The sequence below is a fragment of the Hylobates moloch genome, unplaced genomic scaffold (genome assembly GCF_009828535.3).
Source record: "Hylobates moloch isolate HMO894 unplaced genomic scaffold, HMol_V3 SCAFFOLD_14, whole genome shotgun sequence".
In the NCBI taxonomy this organism is placed as follows: domain Eukaryota; kingdom Metazoa; phylum Chordata; class Mammalia; order Primates; family Hylobatidae; genus Hylobates; species Hylobates moloch.
The window spans coordinates 77646842-77669542 of NW_026652289.1; the positions used below are offsets into that span (position 1 = coordinate 77646842).

Below are 22701 nucleotides of genomic sequence, written 5' to 3' on the forward strand. Positions count from 1 at the left end.
GGGAATTGAACAATGAGAACACATGGACACAGGAAGGGGAACATCACACTCCGGGGACTGTCTGGGGTGGGGGGAGGGGGGAGGGATAGCATTAGGAGATATATCTAATGCTAAATGACGAGTTAATGGGTGCAGCACACCAACATGGCACATGTATACATATGTAACAAACCTGCACATTGTACCCTAAAACTTAAAGTATAATAATAATAAAATTTTAAAAATAAATAAATAAATAAATAAACAGTCAAGGATTAAAAGACTGTGTGGTAATTTCCATTATTCTCCCTGCAGCAAAAGTATATTTTAACCACCACCACTGCCTGAAGTGTCTCTATCTGATTGCGTATGTCTTTTGCTCAAATGTTATTCACTTCATATTAAATATAAAGCAGCTTTAAATCTGTCCCTGAACCAGGCAGGCAAATATAAATAATCCAATCATCTTCTCTATAGAGGATGCAGTGGCCCTCTGTAAGTGTTAATTTTATAAAACAATATTCAATGAAGAGTTTCCTAGTTATCCAATGGTGCATCTTCTGTGTAAAATTCAGATGTCCACTCCTAGAATTCATTCTGGACTATAATTTTCCTGTGTTTTTGCTCTATGTCTGATGTGTATGAATCTGTTTGTGTGTATCTATATACACACACACATATACATTTCAAAATTGTATGTTAAACATACTTTTTCATAACATGTTTTCATTATATAAGATACTAACATTTATCCATGTCATTATATATTCCTTTTTAAAAATTATTTTTATTGGAAATAAAACACAAAAACCCACATGGAACAAATGCACAGCCCAACGATTATTTTTTAAAGAAATATAACCACTTAGGTTAACAAACAGAACACTGCCAGCACCCCAGAAGATACTGCATCCAATCACTACCCTCCTTCCCTCTCACAAATGAGCCACTTCTTATCATTCCTTGTTTTTCTTGATAGTTTTACCACCAATATCACCTAATGTCCCTTAGGTTCTACAGGTTAGTTTTGCCTGTCTGTAAACTTCATATTAAGTGCATTACACAGCATGCACTCTGCATCTGGCTTCTTTCACTGACCAATATGTCTGTGAGAGTTAGCCATGTTAATTTAAGTGTAGTTAATTCATTTTCATCACTTATATTCTATCGAATGAGTATAAGCCAAATTTATCTATTCTATTGTTGAATATTACTACTGTGGACTCACTCCTGGGTGAGTCTCTTGGTGTACATTCACACGCATTTCTGATGGGTATAAATGCAGGAGAAGAATTCTGGGCAATCTGACATGCACCTCTCCACTTCAGCAGATACTGTCAAACAATTTTTCAAGTGTTTGTAATGACTTTAAACTCCACCAACACTACAGAAGAGTTCCCATTGCTGTACATCCTCATCACACTTTCTCTCAATCCATGGCTTGCCTTTTCATCTTCCTTGTGGTGCCTTTTGAAGTACAAAAGTTTTTTATGTTGATGAAGTCCAATTTATTCTTTTGTTTTAGTACTTTTTGTGTCTTGTCTAAGAAATTTTTGCCTACCCACATTCATGCAGACATTTTCATATATTTTTCTAGAAGATTAATAGTTTCGGCTTTTACATTTAGGTGTATGATCTACCTTCAATTAATTTTGTGTGTTAAGGAGGGGATCACAGTTTGTTTTTATTATTTCCATACAAATATAAAATTGATCACACACGTTGGTGCCTCTGAGGAGGTTAAATACCTGAGAATCTATTTGGGGACTTTCTAATCTGTTCCACTGATTTGTATGTTTATCTTTACATAGATACCACACCATTTTGATGACTGTAGCTAAACCAGGTACATTCAGTGTAAGTACTGATATATTCAGGTTTAAATCTATCATCTCACTAAATGTTATTGTCTTACCCACTATACGTACTGTTTCTCTCCATTCTTGTGTACTTTTCAATTGATTCAATGTTTATTCACTACTTTTCCTCTTGCAACTTAAAAGTTACATATTCTTTTACTATTCTTTTAATAATCACTCTAGAAAACCATGCTGCCTCCTCAATTTATTATTGATTGGTGATTTATTGCTTTCTGGAAAATATAAAAACATTACAACACTATTGAAAGGTCCCCTTCCTGGAATGTAGGATATTACTGAAATTGTCTTAAGTCTGTATATTTCTTAAATCTCAAAAGACACTGCTACTGTTTCACATATCTCTGCTTACTCAGATGTACCCACAGATGTGCCATCTCATTTTTCTTCATTCCTTCCTTTCCACTCTTTCATCTCCATTACGTTCTTTTGTTTTCTTTGTTTTTGTTTTTTGAGATGGAATCTCGCTCTGTCAATCAGACTGGAGCACAGTGGCGTGATCTCAGCTCACTGCAAGCTCTGACTCCCAGGTTCGCTCCATTCTCCTGCCTCAGCCTCCTGAGTAGCTGGGACTACAGGCGCCTGCCACCACACCCGGCTAATTTTTTGTATTTTTAGTAGAGATGGGGTTTCACCATGTTAGCCAAGATGGTCCTGATCTCCTGACCTCGTGATCCACCCACCTCGGCCTCCCAAAGTGCTGGGATTACAGGCGTGAGCCACCGCGCCGAGCCCATTATGTTCTTTTAATAATTCCATCAGTGCAGATTTGTTGATGATGTCAGGTAACAGTCAAATTGTGGCTCTTTGTAATGACAATCTGTCTCATTCCTCTATCTGGCTTTAATATTTTCTTTTATCTTTGCTTTTTGTGAGTTTCAACTATAAAATCCTGCTTAGAATTTGTTGGACTTCAATATGTGGCTGCATACCTTTCATCATTTTGGGAATATGCTCCATCATAATTTCTTCAACATTGCTTTTGCATTCAAGCTCCTCCCCCTGAGACTCCCAATGAATCTGTCAGCCTTCTCTACTGTATCCTCTATTTCTTAGTTTCTCTTCATACGTTCCACCCTTTTGTTATTGTATGTTACATTCCAGTATTTTCTTGTGACCCACCTAAAAGTGCACTAATCCTCTCTTCAGTAATGTCTAATTTACTGTTAAATTGATCCACCAAGTTAAATCCATCCAATATTGGTTGCTGTATTTTTCAGTTCTAAATTTTCTATTTGATTCTTCATATAAGTTCCCTGCAGAATGTTTCAATTTCTTTTATAACTCCCTGAACAAAGTTTAATTCTAGTAATTCTGTTTGGTAATTCCAATAACTGGATCTCCATTGAGTCTAGTACTATTGCCTTTACTGGCTCTCATTCTTGTTGTCATGTGTCCTTATGCGACTGAATATCTCTTATTATGTGTCATACTAGAGTCGTCCTTTGGTACACACAGGGGATTGATTCTAGGACCCCCAAGGATACCCCAAATCTGTGTATACTCAAGTCCCAAAGTCAGCCCTACAGGACTCACGTATACAAAAAGTTGGTCCTCTATATAAGCGGGTTTCACATCTTGCAAATACCATATTTTCAATCTAAGTTTAATTAAAAAAAATCCACATGTAAATGGACTCACACAGTTCAAACCCATGTTGTTCAAGGGTCAATTGTATTTGAAAAACTATCTTATAAAAAATCTAAAGGCTGAAATGATGTTTTCTCCAGACAGAATTCTGACTTGATACTGGGAGTACCAGGAGTCTAGATCACCTTAGTCAATTTCAGGTATTAATTTTTGGTGCCAGTCAGATAAATCTGAAACTGTCAGGGGGAGATCTTTCAATTTCAGTTCACATTTACTCCTGGGGTATAGTCTGTTAGAGGCCCCCTGCCCCCAAAGCTTGGGATATTTATAAGAGTTCTCATCTTTGTCAAGCCCTCATCTCTAAACTTTGTCCTCTAGCCCTATACAGCTGTCAAAAGTTCTGCTCAGGACTTGATTAGACTGCATCAAATCAAATAATAATTAAATTAGAATTCAAAATTAAAAACATAGTCCTCCAAAAAATTTTCAGAAATTAAAAAACACATTTCTATGTTACTCATAGATGAAAGAGGAAGTGATGGAAAAAACAAAAATGCATAAAATTGAGCAATGGTGGTATGTATCAAAATTTGTGAGAACTTTGTATCATTAACTGGACTTTAGGAAAAAAAGGCGAAAGGAACTGGTTTTACTGTAGGAGTTCTTAGCAAATTATGTATCCTACCAAACAAAAGAAAATAGGAAACGAAATAAGAGCATCAAGAAGGAATAAAACAAACAAACCCTCCTTATTTGCAGATGAGATGGCTTTCTACATAAAAACAGCAAGATCTACAAACAAGGTATAAAACTAGTATCTCAGAAAGGTAACTGGAGACAAGATTAATATAAAAAATAAGAATTCTTATAAATCAGTACTATCCAATGAGAGAATGGAATAGAAAAATAGCTATCATTCACAATCAAAGGCCATAAAGTATTTAGAAATGTGTTTTTAAAAAATATATAAAAGTTTTTTGTTGGTGTTGTTGAGACGGAGTCTTGCTCTCTCTGCAGGCTGAGGTGCAGTGGCGCGATCAAGGCTCACTGCAACCTCCGACTCCCTGGTTCAAGTGATTCTCCTGCCTCAGCCTCCCGAATAGCTGGGATTTCAGGCATGTGCCACCACGCCCGACTAATTTTTTGTATTTTTAGTGGAGACGGGGTTTCACCATGTTGGCCAGGATGGTCTCGATCTCCTGACCTTGTGATCCACCTGCCTCGGCCTCCCAAAGTGCTGGGATTACAGGCGTGAGCCACCACACCCAACCAAAACTTTTGAAGAAAGTTATAAAACATTACTGAAGAGCATAAAAGACTTTTTGACTAAACACAGAATTGTGACATTTTTATAAAGAAAGTATCATGGGTGGGCTGGGCATGGTGGCTCACACCTGTAATCCCAGCACTTTGGGAGGCCGAGGCGAGCAGATCACTTGAGGCCCAGAGTTTGAGACGAGCCTGGGTAACACAGTGGTCTCTGCTAAAAATAGAAAAAATAAGCTGGGCATCGCATGCCTGTAGTGCCAGCTACTCGGGAGGCTGAGGTGGCAGAATTGCTTGAACCTGGGAGACAGAGGTTGCTGTTAGCTAAGATCCCACCACTGCAATCAAGCCTGGGTGACAGAGTGAGACTCTGTCTCAGGAAAGAAAAAAAAAAACAAAAACGATCATGGGTGGAATGATAGTGTAAATAAAATTGTCAGTTCTCCACATATTAATCTATAATTTTAATAAAAATGCTACCAAATTCACAACAGAGTCTTCTGGTAGAACATAATAAATGTATGTTAAAATTCAAGAAGGATACATAAGAAGAGCTAACAAATTCTGGAAAGCAATAACAAGTGGGGAACTTATGCTAACCAGGTATCGGCATAGATAAATGTCAAAAAATGTAGTGTTTACCCAAAAAAAGCACATTATAGAATTACATTCACATTTAACACCATTTATATAAAGTATCAAACAGCAAAATATAATGCCCTATTTTTTGTGAATCTATATATGGATGTGGTAAAAGAAATATGAGACTGATAAGCACTAAACTCAAGAAAAGAGTTACAGGTGACAGAGAAGAGGGAAGAAATCACAGAGAGGTACATCCAACCATACCTACAATAGTTTATTAAAAAACTAAAAATCAAAGTGGAAACAAAACGTAGAACAGTATTGGAATATGTCATTTATGTAAAAGTAAAAAGCACCTGAAGCAAATATAAACAGATGTATATTCAAAGGGTTCATTTATCATTCTCTGTTCTTTTATATTTCTGCTATATTTTATAATAAAATTAATTAGGCAGGCACAAAGAAAAGAAGGACAAAATTGAGGAGGTGTTGGATAAATTGATCTTTAAGATTCTTTTCTGCTCTAAGTCCCACCCTTTTCTAAATGTTCTGATTTAATGAGAGTCTTAAGTACCTATACTTCTTTCATTTCTAATTAAATTTAGGTATTAACTTTTTAGAACAAGTCGTAACATAAATCAGGTAAAGAATAAGAGGCTTGTGTGACACTTAATTTCACTTGCAAGACCAGGCTTCTGGCCATTTTTCTCTGAAGTAATCCTAATAACTTCAACACATTATATAAATAATAGATTTGTAAGAAATGTTTATCAGTTATCTTTTTAAATGCGGTCTCTTCAGTCTTCTCTTGCCCTACATGCTGCAGAGGTGAGAGAACCCTCTCCTTCCCCTCTGGATATTCAATAATTAGAGTCTATAAAATAAACTGACAATTGATTAGCAGAAGAAAAGGTGTACACACTTATAACATGTATTATGTATGGGGGATCCCACAAAGTGTGAGATGCAGAGAAAGGCCAGATGGTTGAACTATGGGAGGGCAAGGGGAGGAACTGTACTATAAACAAAGATCATCTTATTATGCAGATAAAGTCTCTCAGGTGGCAGCCCTCAGAAGCACTGGTGAAAAGTCTGTCTGGATGTGGTGTCCTGGGCATGCAGACCTGTAAGTCTCCTCTTCTGTGACATGAGTCATCTTCTCTGGTTAGTGTAGATTTCAGGGAAGTTATTCATGACAATCACATTTCTTCTGGAGGAACTTCCCTTAGTCAGATGAGAGAACTTCAGACAAAGCTCCTCTCTGTGCTTCAGAGGGGTGGGAGACTAGGGAGCAGAATGTCCAAGAGACTGTAGTTTTGAGGCTGCAAAGATGCAGAGAAATTGGAACCCTCATATATTGCTGGTGAGATTGCAAAATGGCGTAGCCGCTTTGGAAAACAGTTTGTTTCTCAACATATTAAATACAGAGTTATGGTTAGGCATGGTGGCTCACACCTGTAATCACAACATTCTGGGAGGCCGAGGCAGGAGAATCACTTGAGCTGAGGAGTTCAAGACTAGTCTAGGCAACCTAGTTAGACTCCATCTCTACAAAAAATTCCTTAAAAAGCTAGCTGGGCGTGGTGGTGCACGCCTGTAGTCCCAGCTACTTGGGAGGCTGAGGTGGGGAGATCACTTGAGCCCAGGAGCTCAGGGCTGCAGTGAGCTAGAACTGTGCCACTGCACTCCAGCCTGGGCAACAGAACAAGACCGTGTCTCAAATAATATGAATAATAAATATACATAAATAAATAAAAAAACACAGTTATCATATGACCCAGTAATTCTTCCCATAGGTTTATACCCTAGAGAACGAAAAACGTGTTTCTAAACAAAAGTCTATACACAAATGCTCATAGCAACTTTATACATAATAGATAAAAGGTAGAAACAACCCAAATGTCCATCGGCTGATGAATGGATCAATAAAATGTGATATACCCATTCAATGGAATATTATCCAGCAATAAGAAGAAATGAAGTACTGATATATGCTATGACTCAGATAAATCTGTAAAATATATGAATGGAAACATCCAGTCACAAAGGCCACATCTGTACGATTCTATTTGTATGAAATGTCCAGAATAGGAAAATCAATAGAAGTAGAAAGCAGATTAGTAGTTGTCAGGGACAGGAGTGACTGATAATATGGGATTTCTTTTGGAGGTGATGAAAACGTTCTGACATTAGGCAGTGGTGATGGTTGTACAACTTCGTGAATATACTAAAAACCACTGAATTGTATATTTTTAAAGAGTGAAATTTATGGTACATAAATATCTCCATAAAGCCGTTCTTAAAAAACAGAAGATCAAAATAATGAACTTCTTTCCCTCTATGACTTCCATTTTTTCCATTATAAATACAAAATTTTAAATGTGACCTCACATTAAAAGGGATTATTTTTCCAGGTTATGTATCATTTCTCCTGATATAGGACCATTGTTCAGTCCTTTGAAATACTAGTTTTCTTTTGCAAACTTCTGGTAGGCATCTGCTATAGTTTGGTTTACTTGACCTCCAAATCTCATGTTGAAGGCTGGTTCCCAGTGTTGAAGGTGGGGCCTAATGGGAGATGTATGAGTCATGGAGGCAGATCCCTCATAAGTGGCTGGGTGAGTCTTCATATTAATGAGCTCTTGCTCTGTTGGTTCTCTAAAGAGCTGGTTGTTAAAAAGAGCCTGGTTATCTCCCTTCTTTCCTCTCTCTCCCCTCCTCCTCCTCTCTCACCATGTGGTCTCTGCACATATCAGCTCCCCTTTGCCTTCCGCCATGAGTAGAAGCTTCCTGAAGCCCTCACCAGAAGCAGAAGCCAGCACCCTGCTTCTTGTACAGCTTGTAGAACTGTGAGCCAAGTAAAACTTTTTTCTTTATAACATACCCAGCCTCTGGTATTCCCTCCTAGCAGCAAAAACAGACTAAAACAACATCTTTATGTATTCCACAAATACGTATTAAACAATAGGGAGGGTGGCATCAACAGTTGTATTGTCAAGGGAGCACCAATAGGGAATATTGTCTTTATTCTTGAAGTGCTTAAAATCTAATTGGAAAAATCACTTAATATTTGTAGGTCTCAATTCCACCATCTGTAAACTGATTGGTAACTTCTTTAGAATCCGGTTTCATCTTGAAAGTTCTATGATTTTATCAGTTCTGCAAATCCAAGAGTTAAATTTGTTAAATTTCTCTCCACTTACAGCCCTAAGATGTTTAAGTAGAGTTTATCAAAAAACTGCGCCTTGGTCCTAATAATAAGTTATAATCATATTGACACTGGACATTTTTATGTGGGCCTATTGTAGCAGTTCTATTCTAGATCAATAGCTACAGTGATTAAATTGTTTCTGAAGACCTCTAGGCCTTTAAAGTAACCAAACCAGAGTGAGAAGATCAAGGAAAATAATTGACTTCTTTTATTCACCACTGATTGTAAGGTACCACTTCCTCCAACAGAGGTTAAATAACCATCTTGTGGTCTAACACAATTATTTCACTGCTGAAATTCCAGCCTCTCCTAAATTACCATATTTTCTGATATAAGACTTAATCCAGATATTTACTAAAAGAGCCGTCAGATCTTTACCTGAAAAGTTATCTAAAAAATAATATACATACATATATATGCACATATACAAAATATTTAACCTCACAATTTCAATTCTTCACATATTTTCTTTAGGAGGTCCCTGGCTTAAACTCAGTTATCACAAGAAAATAGACAAGAAGGTTATGAAGACCTAGAAGCACCCCTCTCTCCCCACCTCTTTGCAGTAATTTCAAATTGAATAATTTGTTTGGCTTTCAAGATTTTAATCATGGTAGCCTGATGCAGAGGAAAACAGAAGTGACTGGATTCTAGAAATAAATTTAGCTTTCAAAGGGCATTTGTCAAAAGGGTTTAGAAAACAAAATGAGACGTTAGAGAGTAATGGTATCAATTCTTACTCAAGTGACAAAATCAGTTATCTAACAAGCAATGTTCAGCATAATTTAGTTTAGCATAATTTAGTAGGCACTTTATGATATTATTACCATAAGCCAGATAATTGTTAACCACTAACTAACAAATAATTATAATCTTTCTTTCTACTCCATGGTATCCTTTTGCCTTTTCTTCCACAAAAGCCTTAGTCTTAAAAATAGCCCCAAATAATATTGTTAAGTTTTTCCTCAGTAATATTCAGTGCCAAAAAGATGATCAGTTCTGACCCACTTCAGATGGCTTCTTAAACCAACTACTTATCAAAATCAAACAAATTAATTTTACTTTCTCAAGACTTTATCTTAAAAATAAAAATTTACTAAACATCCTACCATGGTCACACGCTTTAGTTTCCTATGGTTACTGTAACAAATTACCAAACACTTGGTGGATTAAAATAACAGAAATTTATTCTCTCACAGTTCTGGAGGCCAGAAGTCCAAAACCCTTATCAGCAGGCCAAAATCAATGTGTTAGCAAGGCCATGCTCCCTCCAGAGGCTCTAGAGGAGAATCCATTTCTCATCTCTCTCAGCTTCTGGTAGCTGCCTGCATTCCTTAGCTTGCGGGCACATCACTCCAATTTTCAAGACCGGCATCTTCAAATCTCTCTCTGCTTCATTTTCACATTGCCTTTTAAGTATGTGTGGTAAAAACTTCCACTACCTTGCTCTTCTCAGGATGCATATAATTCCATTTAGGGCCCATCCTGGTATTCCAGGACAATCTCTCCATCTCAAGATCCTTAAGTTAATTACATCTGCAAAGACTCTAAGTCTATGTAAGGTAACATTTACAAGTTCTGTGGCTTAGGACCTAATATCTTTAAGGGACTTATTTTTCGGCCTCTGGCCTCAAAGATTCATCTGACCCACATGCCAAACACATTCGCCCCATCCCAGCATCCCCCAAAGTCCCAGCTCATCACAGAATCAGCTCAGGTTCAAAATGTCATCTAAATAAGCATCATCTCAAACTCCCAAATCTTACCTAAATTAGGTTTGAGTTAGATTATGGGGATGATCTATCCTGAGGCACTTCTAGATATTTACCACACAAAGCCCTACACACAAATTTTTATAGCAGCTTCATCTATATTGGAAAGAATATAAACAACCTTCAATAATGGATGAACAAACTGTGATACATCCATATAAAGGAATACTACTCTGCAACAATGCAAGTAACAGCATGGAGAAATCACAAATGTGCTCTACTAAGTAAAAGAAGCCAAACTCAAAAGGCTATCTACCACATGATTCCATTTCTATGGCATTCTGGAAAAGGAAAAGTAGAGTGACAGAAGGCAGATAAGTGATTCTTAGGCACCAGGGCAGGCGGGGGAAAAACTGACCACAAAAGGGCTAACGGAATTTTTAGGGGATGATAGATGTGTTCAACCTCTTGACTGTGGTAGTGGCTACACAACTCCACATGTTTGTCAAAACTTGCAGAACTGTATAGAAAAGGAGGGAATTTAACTGTATGTAAGTCAATAATAAATTTAATTAAAATTGGGAAAAAACAATATTTACAATGTTTCACACATTTACTGTAGCCAGTGTTCCATAAACCCATGCTGACCTGGTACCAAAAAAAAAAAAAAATTACAGGCCTCCCACTTCTCTGGCAGGGGCAGCTGCTGAGCCAGGAGTCACTGGGCATGTGGGACCACCTCCCTGATGTGATGCAGGATGTGAACCCGGTGGGCCGCCCACTGACCTGTCGCTACAGTCCCCGAAGTGAGTCCCCAGGTTGGGCCTGCCAGGTCGGGATGGCTGTGCCCTGGCCCTGGTGATGGTTGGTCCAGCTGGGGCAGCAGATATTAATGTGCCAGGCAGTGCTGGCAGGTGCAGCCCCGAGTGGACCCTGTAGATTGGATGGACCACGTGGAGTACCACTACAGCAAGGCCATGCCACTCATCTTCATGGGCAGTATGCTCTGCAGTGGCACCATGCTGATGCTCACTGGGCTGGATGCCCACCTTGAGGTGCACGGCAGCAAGGAGACGCACATCATCCCTTATGTGCTGGCCATGCACCAGGCCTGGTCCAAGTCTGGCCACAAGAAACTATAGCTGGACAAGGTGGGCGTGACTGATGAGGTGCTGGACATTGCCATGCAGGACTTCATCCTGGAGGTGATCTCTAAGCAAAGGGAGCCAGCCCGTGTGCTCTCCAACAAGGACCACTTCAGACTCAAGTCCTTGAATCCTTGGTCTACCCGTCGCACCTGTTCTCCAACTCCAAGTTCCTGCTTATGGCTCAGGACAGCCATGTCTCCATGCACTCCTTGATCGCGTGCAAGGTCACTATTGCAAGGTCATTACACAGGCTTCAACCTCAGCAGCTATGGCAACTGCCTCACCAAGTAGAACAAGGCCATAGAGGTGATGTATGCCCAGTGCATGAAGGTGGGCAAGGACAACTGCCTGCTCATGTACTACAAGGAACTGGTGCTGCAGCCTAGGAGCTTCCTCAAACTCATCCTGGACCATCTGGGCATTACCCGGAGCAACGCTGTCTTCCACCATCAAGACCTCACTGGCAAGTGCGATGGCATCTCCCTGTCTAAGATCCAGTGGTACACAGACGAGGTCATCAAGCCTGTGAACCTGGAAGTGCTCTCCAAGTGGACTCACCACATCCCTGGGGACATGGTGCCAGACATGGCCCAGATTGTCCCATGCTGGCTCAGCTTAGCCATGACCCCTATGCAAACACCCTCCCCGACCCCCACTTCCACTATAGCAACCCTGACCCCCATCATCATCAGTAACACACAGCAAGTAAGGGACTATAAAACACCAGTCAACCTGAAAGGATATTTTCAGGTGAACCAGAATAGCACCTCTTCCTACTTAGGAAGCTCCTGATTTCCAGATCTCTGCAAATGGCTTTGTGGCCCAGAAGAGAAGAAACTGCATTTAAGTGGAAGTTGGACCTCTTATCCAAGCATATTGCTTGCTATTAGTTGCCAAAACAGGATGGCTAATGAGGAATATATTTGCATATGTTTGCAAAACTGAATCATTGAAAACATACCTTGAAACTCTATCTTTGGATACCCTACGGTGGAAAGTAATGAGTGTGAAACTCGTCTGGGTTTTGAAACTTAGGTATTTTATATTTTTCCCCTCAAGAACAATTTTTTTTTTTTTTTTTTAAGAAATGGATTTCTCATCCTCCTTAATTTGCAGGACTCCCTTTGTGGCGTTGTTTGCTGGAACAAGGCCCACAGCCTGTGCTTCTCTATAGATCCTTACTTTGAATTTTAAGAATCTACTGAAGAATTTAATATATAAGGCCTTCCCTGATTCCTCATGAGTTCTAGCTAGTTTTGCAGAGAAAAAAAAAAATTATTTGAATAAAGTGAACAGGGGCTTAAAATAAACAAAAATTTAAAAATAAATCATATATATCACATAATATTTAATACATGCAATTTTAACATACATATCTAATTTTAATATATATTTAAATATATCCTGATGACAATAACAGAGATGTACCCAATACAAAATACATAATCTCTAAGAAAATATAAACTATTTTTTGTAGAGTTCATCTTGAATAAATTTACATACTGTAATCTGATAAAAATGCTTAAATGTGAAATAAAAGGCAACAAAATAATCCAGTAATTAAATACAAAAATTAAGAAAATGACAACATTTCAACAAGAGAACAAATTTCTGTTGTTTAAGCTACCCAATCTATGGTATTTTGCTATGGCAGCCTGAGCACACTAAGGTACTGGGGATCCTTACATAACAGGCCATACTGAGAGGTGATGATTAATTATTCCTCCAATATTCCCAGCTAGCTAACTAATTCTTCAAGATCCAGGACTGGGCCAATCACTCCTGAGTTCAACTCTGAGTCTCTTTCTTGAAAAGCAAGTTCTAAAAACTTCCACAGAAAACAAGTTTGTGGCTGCATCAGGTTAGCTATATATGTTGGGTTTTATGAAGTAATCTAATTTTACTCCAAGGTGTCGAATTTTTTCCCCTAAATTTCAAATATTTTCTGGTTTTGCTTATACAGAAAATGTCATGAATGAATCTCTCTTATCAGAGAATTCTTCAATGTATGAAATCCTGCTAGAATACCTAAGACATTCTACTAACTCTATGCAATCATAAGTGAATGAACATCTAGAGGTTAAATTTAATTCCATGACCATAATGCTACTAGTCTATGTCTAATAAGCACAGTTACTTTCCAACCTTTTCACAGAGTAAAAAAGTTTAGAATACTTTTTTTTTTTTTTTTGAGACGGAGTCTCACTCTGTCGTCCAGGCTGGAGTGCAGTGGCGTGATCTCGGCTCACTACAAGCTCTGCCTCCCGGGTTCACACCATTCTCTTGCCTCAGCCTCCCAAGTAGCTGGGACTACAGGCGCCCGCCACCACACCTGGCTAATTTTTCTTTTGTATTTTTAGTAGAGACGGGGTTTCACCGTGTTAGCCAGGATGGTCTTGATCTCCTGACCTTGTGATCCGCCTGCCTCGGCCTCCCAAAGTGCTGGGATTACAGGCGTGAGCCACCACACCCAGCCTAACATACTTTTTAAAACCATTTAAATGTTTCCTTATTCTTTTTCTGCACAAAAATATGTGTTCTGCCCCCACTAATCTTTCTTAATTTAATAGGTCACAGAAACCTCATATAAAACCCGTAAAAATGATTGGTCACTTTGACTTTGTAATTCTTATAATTTATAAAAATTGTAGGTATAACTACCATCTTTACCACTTTCTTCCCAAATAAATTCTCAGTTACATTAAAATAATGGTGTTAATAATCTCATACTTTTTCCCTGTCTTCTGCTTCTTACTCCCATCCCAACCCCCAATTACCAAGCTGATACTTTTAAGAATTTAACAAGGAAATGCAAAAATTTGCATAAAAGTACCTTCCTGAATATGTAGTTCCTTTAAATAATCTCAGGAGTACTCTCAAGAGGTCAAGCAAACTATTTGAAGCCTCAGTAGATGACATGTTTTCCTTACTGTATTAGTTTGAAAAAACTATAGATTTTCAATCTTCTCTAAAAACAACATCATCATCATGATATGGACTATAATTATTCTACAACCACCCACTTTAATAATAAATGCTGGCAATGTTAAAACAACAAATGGAAAGCCTTACAATGCGTTAAGCTCTTCTCTTATTAAACACAAAATTTTAAATCTTACCACAACCTTTTATTCTTGATTCACAATCAAATCCTTTTGTCAGTTATTCTCAGCACTTAATGTTATTCATTCCAATAAATCCAATCTTAGATGGCTACAAATGCCTCCCTATTTCTCTATGTGTCTTAAAAGAAACCAGAGGATGAGCAGAGATGGAGCTGTCATTAAGACTATGCACAATACAATTAGGCTTTGTTATATACTAAATTTTGCTAGAATACCCTATTTGTAACTTTTCCCCATTTCTGTTGAACTCTAATAAAGAGTAAGTGCTCAATAAATACCTACTGTCATGATGATCATGATAATGAAGATGGTAACACTGGGGGAACACTTATTAGCTACCAGGTACTGTTTCATTTAATTATCATCACTATAATAACAGTAGTATATTCTTAAGAAACTAAGGGAGAAAAGTGAAGTATCTTCTCCAAATTGACACAGTCAGGATGTGAATACAGGCAGTTTGGCCTTATACTCTAGGTTCTTAATCACTGCCTCCAAATCATAAAACAAATTACTTTCAAGAACCAGTATGTCAATGTTTCACAAGATGCTTAGTTGCAAACAACTTAATCTACTCAATTCAGTTTCAACAAAAAACGAAATTTACTAAAGTTTTTAGACAGCTTGTGGAATTTACCACAGGACCAGAAAGTCGAGTTCAGAGGCCTTATAACCAAAAACAGCATTCCAACCACACCATAGCAGTGCTCCCCTCAAACCCTACAGCAACTTCCAGGACCCTGTCCAGGGTACTGAGCTGTCTGCCCCATGGCGTCCAACAACTGGTTACCCCCACTGCAACACCTGCCAAAAGAATGGAGCCTGCACACAAAGCCATTTTCACCCTAAAATCCACAATTCACTACTGAAGTTCAACTTGGCAGATCTGAGTTCATCATTCGATAAAGTTAACATGCAACTACTGGCTGTAAATAAATAAAATTTAAAGTAAAAAATATATAAAGTTATATTGATAGTACGTTTATAATCATAGTCTCAAGTAAGAATATGCTCAAGATCTAAAAGAGAAGGCACAACTGTTTAAAAAGAAAGTATGAATTTGGGTTTATAGGTGATTTATTCATCCTTTTATTTCTGGTTTTAATGTTATTTACATAAGAAATAAAAATTCAGTGGGAAAAACATACATTTCCCTTGGCATATATACAATATCCTAAAAATGTGACTGAGTTTCACGTATGTTCCCAAAATAACACAACCCAACCAAAAAACACAAAATTCACATCCTATGAAAGCCCCCAAAAGCTGCAAAAGCCCTAAAAAAAATGCAAAATTTTATAGAACCGCAGCTTACATTGCATTAGATTATGTTAGATTCCCCCCAAATTTGAGTGTGTGCCCTGCACATTGGCAGCTCCATACAACTGTGTGTCTCAATATTTAGAAATGGCTGAATTTGATATAAGAAGCTTCAACTCTCTTCTCCCCATCAAAATGGCCTCCCAAGACCAGAGGAAGCCAGAAAGGCTGCCTCCCTGATACAAACACCAGCATGATTCAAGACAGGACCCACCTGGGGAAGTGCTCCCTGCCCCTTACTAGAAGGCCAGGCTCTGCCTGGTTCCTGCTAGAGCTACTTGACCTCACCCTGGGGTCTGCCCACGACTTCCAGACCAGCCCTAACCTCAGGTGGGAAGAATGTGAGTAGCACTGGCCAAATACTCTGGCATCCAAGGATAAGTCCCATTTGCTGTTACCCTGGCTCCTCATGTTTCCTCAAGTCTATAACTACAGGCCCCTGAGGTGAAATACAGTCTGCTTCCCAGCTTTTCTGTGTATGAAGATCTTGTCTTTCGAAATCTAGCTAGAATTACAATTACTCAAGAATTTGCTCATGCCAGGAACCTGTCCCCAAAGCTAACCTGACTGATGGGCCCTGCTCCCCATGACAGAGGTCCACACAGCTGCTGTGCTTCTATGAACACTGCCTCTCTCTACTCCACAATGGCATGCCAATGAGACACCTGCTTGGGTTTCCTTCCTACCACTTCTATGCCAGTTAAAGAGCAGAGAAGGAGGTCTACAGGCAGGTCCAACTGTCCCCACCCCTCCCTCAAGCCCGATGAGAAAAACTGGGTCACCACTAGCTTCACTCTATGCGTGACAGTAAAAATGCCAGAAGACCTATTTGGCATATAAACTTTTACCATTAAAGAACATATATTGAAATCTAGTTTTAAGCATAAGCACAATGAAAAAGATCAAAAGCAGGTGACACCATGATGAAAGAAACAAACACTTTACTTTGAAAAGTTTTTCTCTTCAAGTTTTCCACACATAAAATTCTAACCACTTATAGGTAGTCATCATTTCAATGAATTGTGTCAAATGAAACAGGGAAAAGAAAGATACATTCACCATGAGGCTAATTTATGGTCTCACTAAATCCAGCAGACTGAAGGATTTCATTTAGTCTATTATGAATTCTTAGACCAAAGCAATTCTATTAAAAGCCCTTGGAGGAAAAAAAAAAAAAAAAAACTGAACTTGTTGTCAGGTCAAACAACAAAAGCTTTCCCTAAATATTATAATTATGTCAGATACTGCCCTTCACACAATTTTGAATGGCTAGCACCAAGGAATTTGCCCATCTAAAAGGGAGGCCAACAGAATAACTTTTTTTTAAATTTTTACAAAATGTTTATTCTCTGAAATCCAGTGCATTCAAAGGATGTTAACACTTAAAATGTTTATCATTTCCACCAACTGCATTATCTTAGTAAACCAAAATAAGCACTTTTATCATAGATGTAGTCAATGATTAGTACATTTTTTTAAAGGACCTAAACTTCCCCCAAATTTCAGCACAGGTAGTTTCATTGTATGTTTCACCCAGTAGGTGATTTTTAAAAAATAGTGTGTAGAAATGAATAGTTTCAAACTGAGTAAATATAGTATACCATGTCATAAAACAACCAAATCAAAAGCAACTGCCACGCTAATAATAAGTCAAAGAAATAGTAATTCTGGCTTGTACAGATACGTGCAGTGTTTTCAAAGCTCTTAACAGTTAATCGCTAATATGTATCTCCAAAGCTCAACTTCGAGTTGGAAGGTGAATTTCACAGAAATGTAATTTTAACCACCATTTACATTCACTTTAATATATTACTAAGATGTTTACTCTATGTCACAATGGAGCTTTCCAGTATTCACAAATTACACATAATTGTACACACATAATCTAACATATGAGACAGCTATCCCTTAAAAGAAAAATAAAACCCACCTTACACAGAACTCTGAACATGGTATGACTTAAAACAGATAAACACAACATGGCTTTTAATATTTTAGCCATTTTCTAAATAAGAGCATGTAAACTTGTGTATTTAGTATATGAGAGCTACAACTTTATTCACTGAGAAATTACGCATTAATTTTCTTCAACCATCTTTCTCATCTTTACCAAAAAATCTCATGACTTGCTGGTTCTGTTTCAGTGAATTCCAAACTGTAATTTTTGGGTGTGGGGGAAGAAGAGGAGGAAAGGAAGGTGATAAATACACTGTAAACAGAAATAAGTCCACCCCCCAAAATTAAGCCTTTAAAAAAATAATAATAATATTTTACTTCTACACTATTTAACACTTAAGAGTCAGTTACAATGTTTCATCTTTAACACTGACAGCAAATAAATTATGGTAGGGTCAGTCCGCCCTACCATCTTGGGACCTAAAATTCTAAATGTGTGAACAGAAGAGTAAATACTTCAATGTTCAATTCTGAAATTTAGAACAATTTATATGATTTGACTAGACTGGTCAAAGCAATGACAAATATATAATTCAGTAAGTAGTTGGTTATTTTGCTTTTGGGGGTGGGCAGTCAAAGAACAGAGTAAGTGTCTCCCACCAAAAACAAAGACAATGAAGCTCCTGAGAAGTCCCTTGAGAAACCAAATGAGAAGCCAGAAGCAAGGGCTAGTAAGGATTATTCTGGCTTCTGAGGCCATACCATTCCCAGGGGAGCAGCTGGAAAAATCAGGGAACAGAGATTTCCCTGGAAAAAACAGGGAACAGGAGACACTGTTTCCACTTTTTAGGGGAACACATGATTTTTTACCTTTGAAAATATGGTCTGTCGCCAGGCTGCATTTTTTTTTTTTGAGGCGGATTTCGGTCATGCAGCCATTCTCCTGCCTCAGCCTTCCAAGTGGCTGGGCCTACAGACGCCCACCACCACGCCCGGCTAACTTTTTGTATTTTTAGTAGAGATGGGGTTTCATCGTGTTAGCCAGGATGGTCTGGATCTCCTGACCTCATGATCTGCCCACCTCGGCCTCCCAAAGTGCTGGGATTACAGGTGTGAGCCACCCAGCCCGGCGAAAATTTTCAGTTTTTTTAAGAACCCCCATTCTTTCCTTGAGTATCAAACTGATTAGCAGTCACACGTCCAAGTACAATCACAGTTTTACAACTTGTTGAATGAAATATTAGTAAGGTCAAAAAGACAGACTCAATTTCAAACTAAAAACAAAATCTACTCAAGTTTTACATTCAGTTTTCAAATCATTTACTAACATGACAACAGATTTTGCTTCAATCGCTCTTGTACACACTCACACCCACAACAGGCACCCCAGCCACTAATCTGCTTTGCAGTACAAGGCCATATAGTGAGAGATGGCATTCTCCAAGCCAAACTTTAAATAGATTTTAAAAAGTAATTTCTATTTTACAGAAATGCTTCTTCAAAAAATATTTCCTCTCACTCCCTCATCTCCTATACTGAAGGATGTATAATTTTTTTTTTCCTCTAAGCTAAAACTGAACCCTCCAAATTGATTCCTGGCAGCAAATCTCTGCAAATTAAAAACAAAAACAAAAATAGAAAAAATATACTTTATATGTGTGTGTGGATGGATGGAATGGATAGACAGACAGATGAATAGATACATAGATAGATAGATAGATAGATAGATAGATAGATAGATAGATAGGGATCCTCCAGCATTTATAAATCACATTAGAGATGAATTTTGGGATCCTATCACTCACAACTCCAAAATCCATAATGATTTAAGGATGTACTTTCTCCTGTTTCCTTCCTGGCTACCCTCTCCCCTCCAAAACAGTTCAATATAGCTACAGCTCAAGTTTAACGGGAAGAGAGAGAAGTTTTTTAATAGTTTTGTTGTTTTTTACTTTGGTAATCTGGGTGGCACATATTGCTCTTTGCCATTACGTTGTGTCACTCCCTGAGGTACAGCCCTATAACTAAACTGGCATCTCTGTTCCCTGATTTTTCCAGCTGCTCCCCTGGGAATGGTATGGCCTCAGAAGCCAGAATAATCCTTACTAGCCCTTGCTTCTGGCTTCTCATTTGGTTTCTCAAGGGACTTCTCAGGAGCTTCATTGTCTTTGTTTTTGGTGGGAGACACTACATTGGAGCGAAGTTCCCATAGTGGCTACACAAGAACTGAGGATGGCTCTTTAGGGGGCTTCTGGCACACTTCAGCATAACTTAACTTTCAGGGTTCCTGTAGAGCAACGGTGTAGCTTCATTTACACTATTACATGGTGAAGCAGTACTTGCCCTCCATGGCTTTGTAGTACTTGGAGGAGAAACTGGTATAGTCGTCTGGTTGAGACCATTGTTCTGAACAGAGGAATCCTTTATTAGATCCTTTTTTTTTGGCCGAGTTGTGCTTAATGCAGGAGGCTCAGCTGCACATGGAGAACTGGTACTCACATTGAGTTGCTGGGCAGAAGTGCATTCTGTCTGCTCATCTGCAGGCACTGGGCAACTAACTCTCAACTCTTCATTATCCTTTTCTTTGTAGACACCTTTAACAACATCAGACATCCTATTCTCCAAAATGAGTTTATCTGGGATTCTTGATGAACTTCCAGGTAAAGGTAGAAAATTTGAGGCTAGTAAGTCAAACTTTGGTGTTGGAGCCCTTGATTCAGCTGTTAAAGGATGAGGTCTTGAGATTGTCATCTTTCAACCTCTGAAAAGAGTCCTCCTGCCCCTACCATAGTCCCCATTCTGTTCCATCTGCAAAGTGGAAGTCTCCTTTTGAAGTTAAGTTTGCTCCTAATCCCCAGTTACTGTAGGATTATGCTTTCAGTTGAAATATTTTTTGAACTACATCTGTTCAATTGTCCATCCCCCAATGATACAGAGTCTGTTGAGTGTTCTGAACCACTGGATGACCTAAAATGAGGCTTCAGATTTTTTTTTTTTGGAATGATCGACCCATATTCATAGCAGCAGCATTTGTTTTATAAGATCCTGGTGAATTAAAGCCATTCACAAAACTACCGTTGGGAAAGTGGGCCAGTGGTGTTTCAAAGTAAGGTGTAGGATTTGGAGACCAAGACTGTGGAATAATACTATAGACTGAGAATTGCTGGTGAGGATTATATACAGGCTGCATGAAGACTGGGGAGGCATACTGTGCTTGAGTTTGAATAGGCTGACTACAGATACTAGAATCCATTAATCAGTAACAATTCTTAGCAAAAAATGTATTGATGGCTTTTATCCTTGCCATGATTGGCTTGCCCTGAAATGTTTTAACTTCTTCTCTTAAGGATTTAAAAGCCTGTTGTGCATCTGTGTCTGACTGGAAAGTGATATACCAGCTGCTACTGTGTGCAAACTCACAGCTTATCACTTTGGGGCAGTTTTCAATTTGAACAAAACTTTCACTTCCTCTGTTGGTGTTGTTTCAGGAATCTCTCTAAGAATCACAATACAACGCTTATGACTTGGTCTCACTTTTTACCCTTCTCATCAATTTGTACCATGGGAGAAGATCTTAACACTTCAAGAATTACATCAGGGTCTGTGGTCAATTTTTTTATTTCTTCCATGTTAACAACTGTCCAAATTGGGATGAACTGATCACTATCCATTTGAGATATCAAGTAAAGATCCTTTGACAAATTTTCTCATGAAAAACAGAATTCTAATTGTTTCTTTAGACATTCTTTTAGGCCTTCTGTAGAAATTGCTGAATTGCTTTCTCCAGAAACATCATATATTTAGTAACTCAGATCTGGTCCTAAAATCATCCCATCAGTTGATTCTTTAACGCCTGTAGTATTTCTTGTGGTTTCACAAGATGAAGAACACATTACTTCATATTCTTTACATATATCTTCTGAGAGCTCTGCATTAACCTCAGGATGAACACCCAATGTGGCTGCTGTTTCATGCCAAGAGCTTTCAGTTCTATGAGTTACTGGGGTGGCATCAGTATTCCCAGGAGCAATTTCTTGCCATACTTTGGCATTAGGATTTCAACCAGTTCCTTTAGACATTACCTGCTCCATGAAAAGCAACATGTCGTCCTCTGCTCGGCCCAATCATTCCCACAGCTGCAACTCTGGCTTACAGGCCCGTGCCCCAACAGAATAAATTTTTTAAATAAGTTTTCGTTCTGAAATATTAAAAGGTATAATACTTTTACAATTTCATTTGCATTATATTCTTTTTTTTTTTTTTTTTTGAGACTAAGTCTTGCTCTGTCACCCAAGCTGGAGTGCAGTAGCACAATCTTGGCTCACTGCAACCTCTGCCTCCCAGGTTCAAGCGAGTCTCCTGCCTCAGCCTCCTGAGTAGCTGGGATTACAGGCATGCACCACCATGCCTGGCTAATTTCTGTATTTTTAGTAGAAACGGGGTTTCACCATATTGGTCACCATATTGGTCAGGCTGGTCTTGAACTCCTGACCTTGTGATCCGCCCACCTCAGCCTCCCAAAGTGCTAGGATTATAGGTGTGAGCCACTGCGCCCAGCCTTGCATTATATTCTTGGAACAATACTGGAATTTGCACAAGGCTGATATTACTCTATGCAGACTAGAAAATGTAGGCTTATTCCAGCACTTTGGGAAGCCGAGGCGGGTGGATCACCTGAGGTCAGGAATTCGAGACCAGCCTGACCAACATGGAGAAACCCTGTCTCTACTAAAAATACAAAATGAGCCGGGCGTGGTGGCTCATGCTTGCAATCCCAGCTACTTGGGAGGCTGAGGCAGGGGAATCGCTTGAACCTGGGAGGTGGGGGTTGCAGTGAGCAGAGATCACGCCATTGCACTCCAGCCTGGGCAACAAGAGAGAAAGTCTGTCTCAAAAAAAAGAAAAAGAAAAATGTAGGCTTAAAAAAAAATTACCAAAACATACACAGAAGCATCCAGTTCTTAAAGGATAGAGCCTCTAAAAACTTAACGT

The 22701-nt window shown here is 38.6% G+C and overlaps 1 protein-coding gene and 2 pseudogenes across 5 annotated transcripts in view; 1 reads left to right on the forward strand and 2 right to left on the reverse strand.

Moving 5' to 3' along the window:
- CDIN1 (CDAN1 interacting nuclease 1) overlaps positions 1-22701 on the reverse strand; it is a 231001-nt gene that overhangs the window by 169693 nt on the left and 38607 nt on the right. The window lies entirely within an intron of this gene.
- On the forward strand, positions 11067-12160 carry LOC116481489 (protein-tyrosine sulfotransferase 2-like; annotated as a pseudogene).
- On the reverse strand, positions 19961-21812 carry LOC116481485 (la-related protein 4-like; annotated as a pseudogene).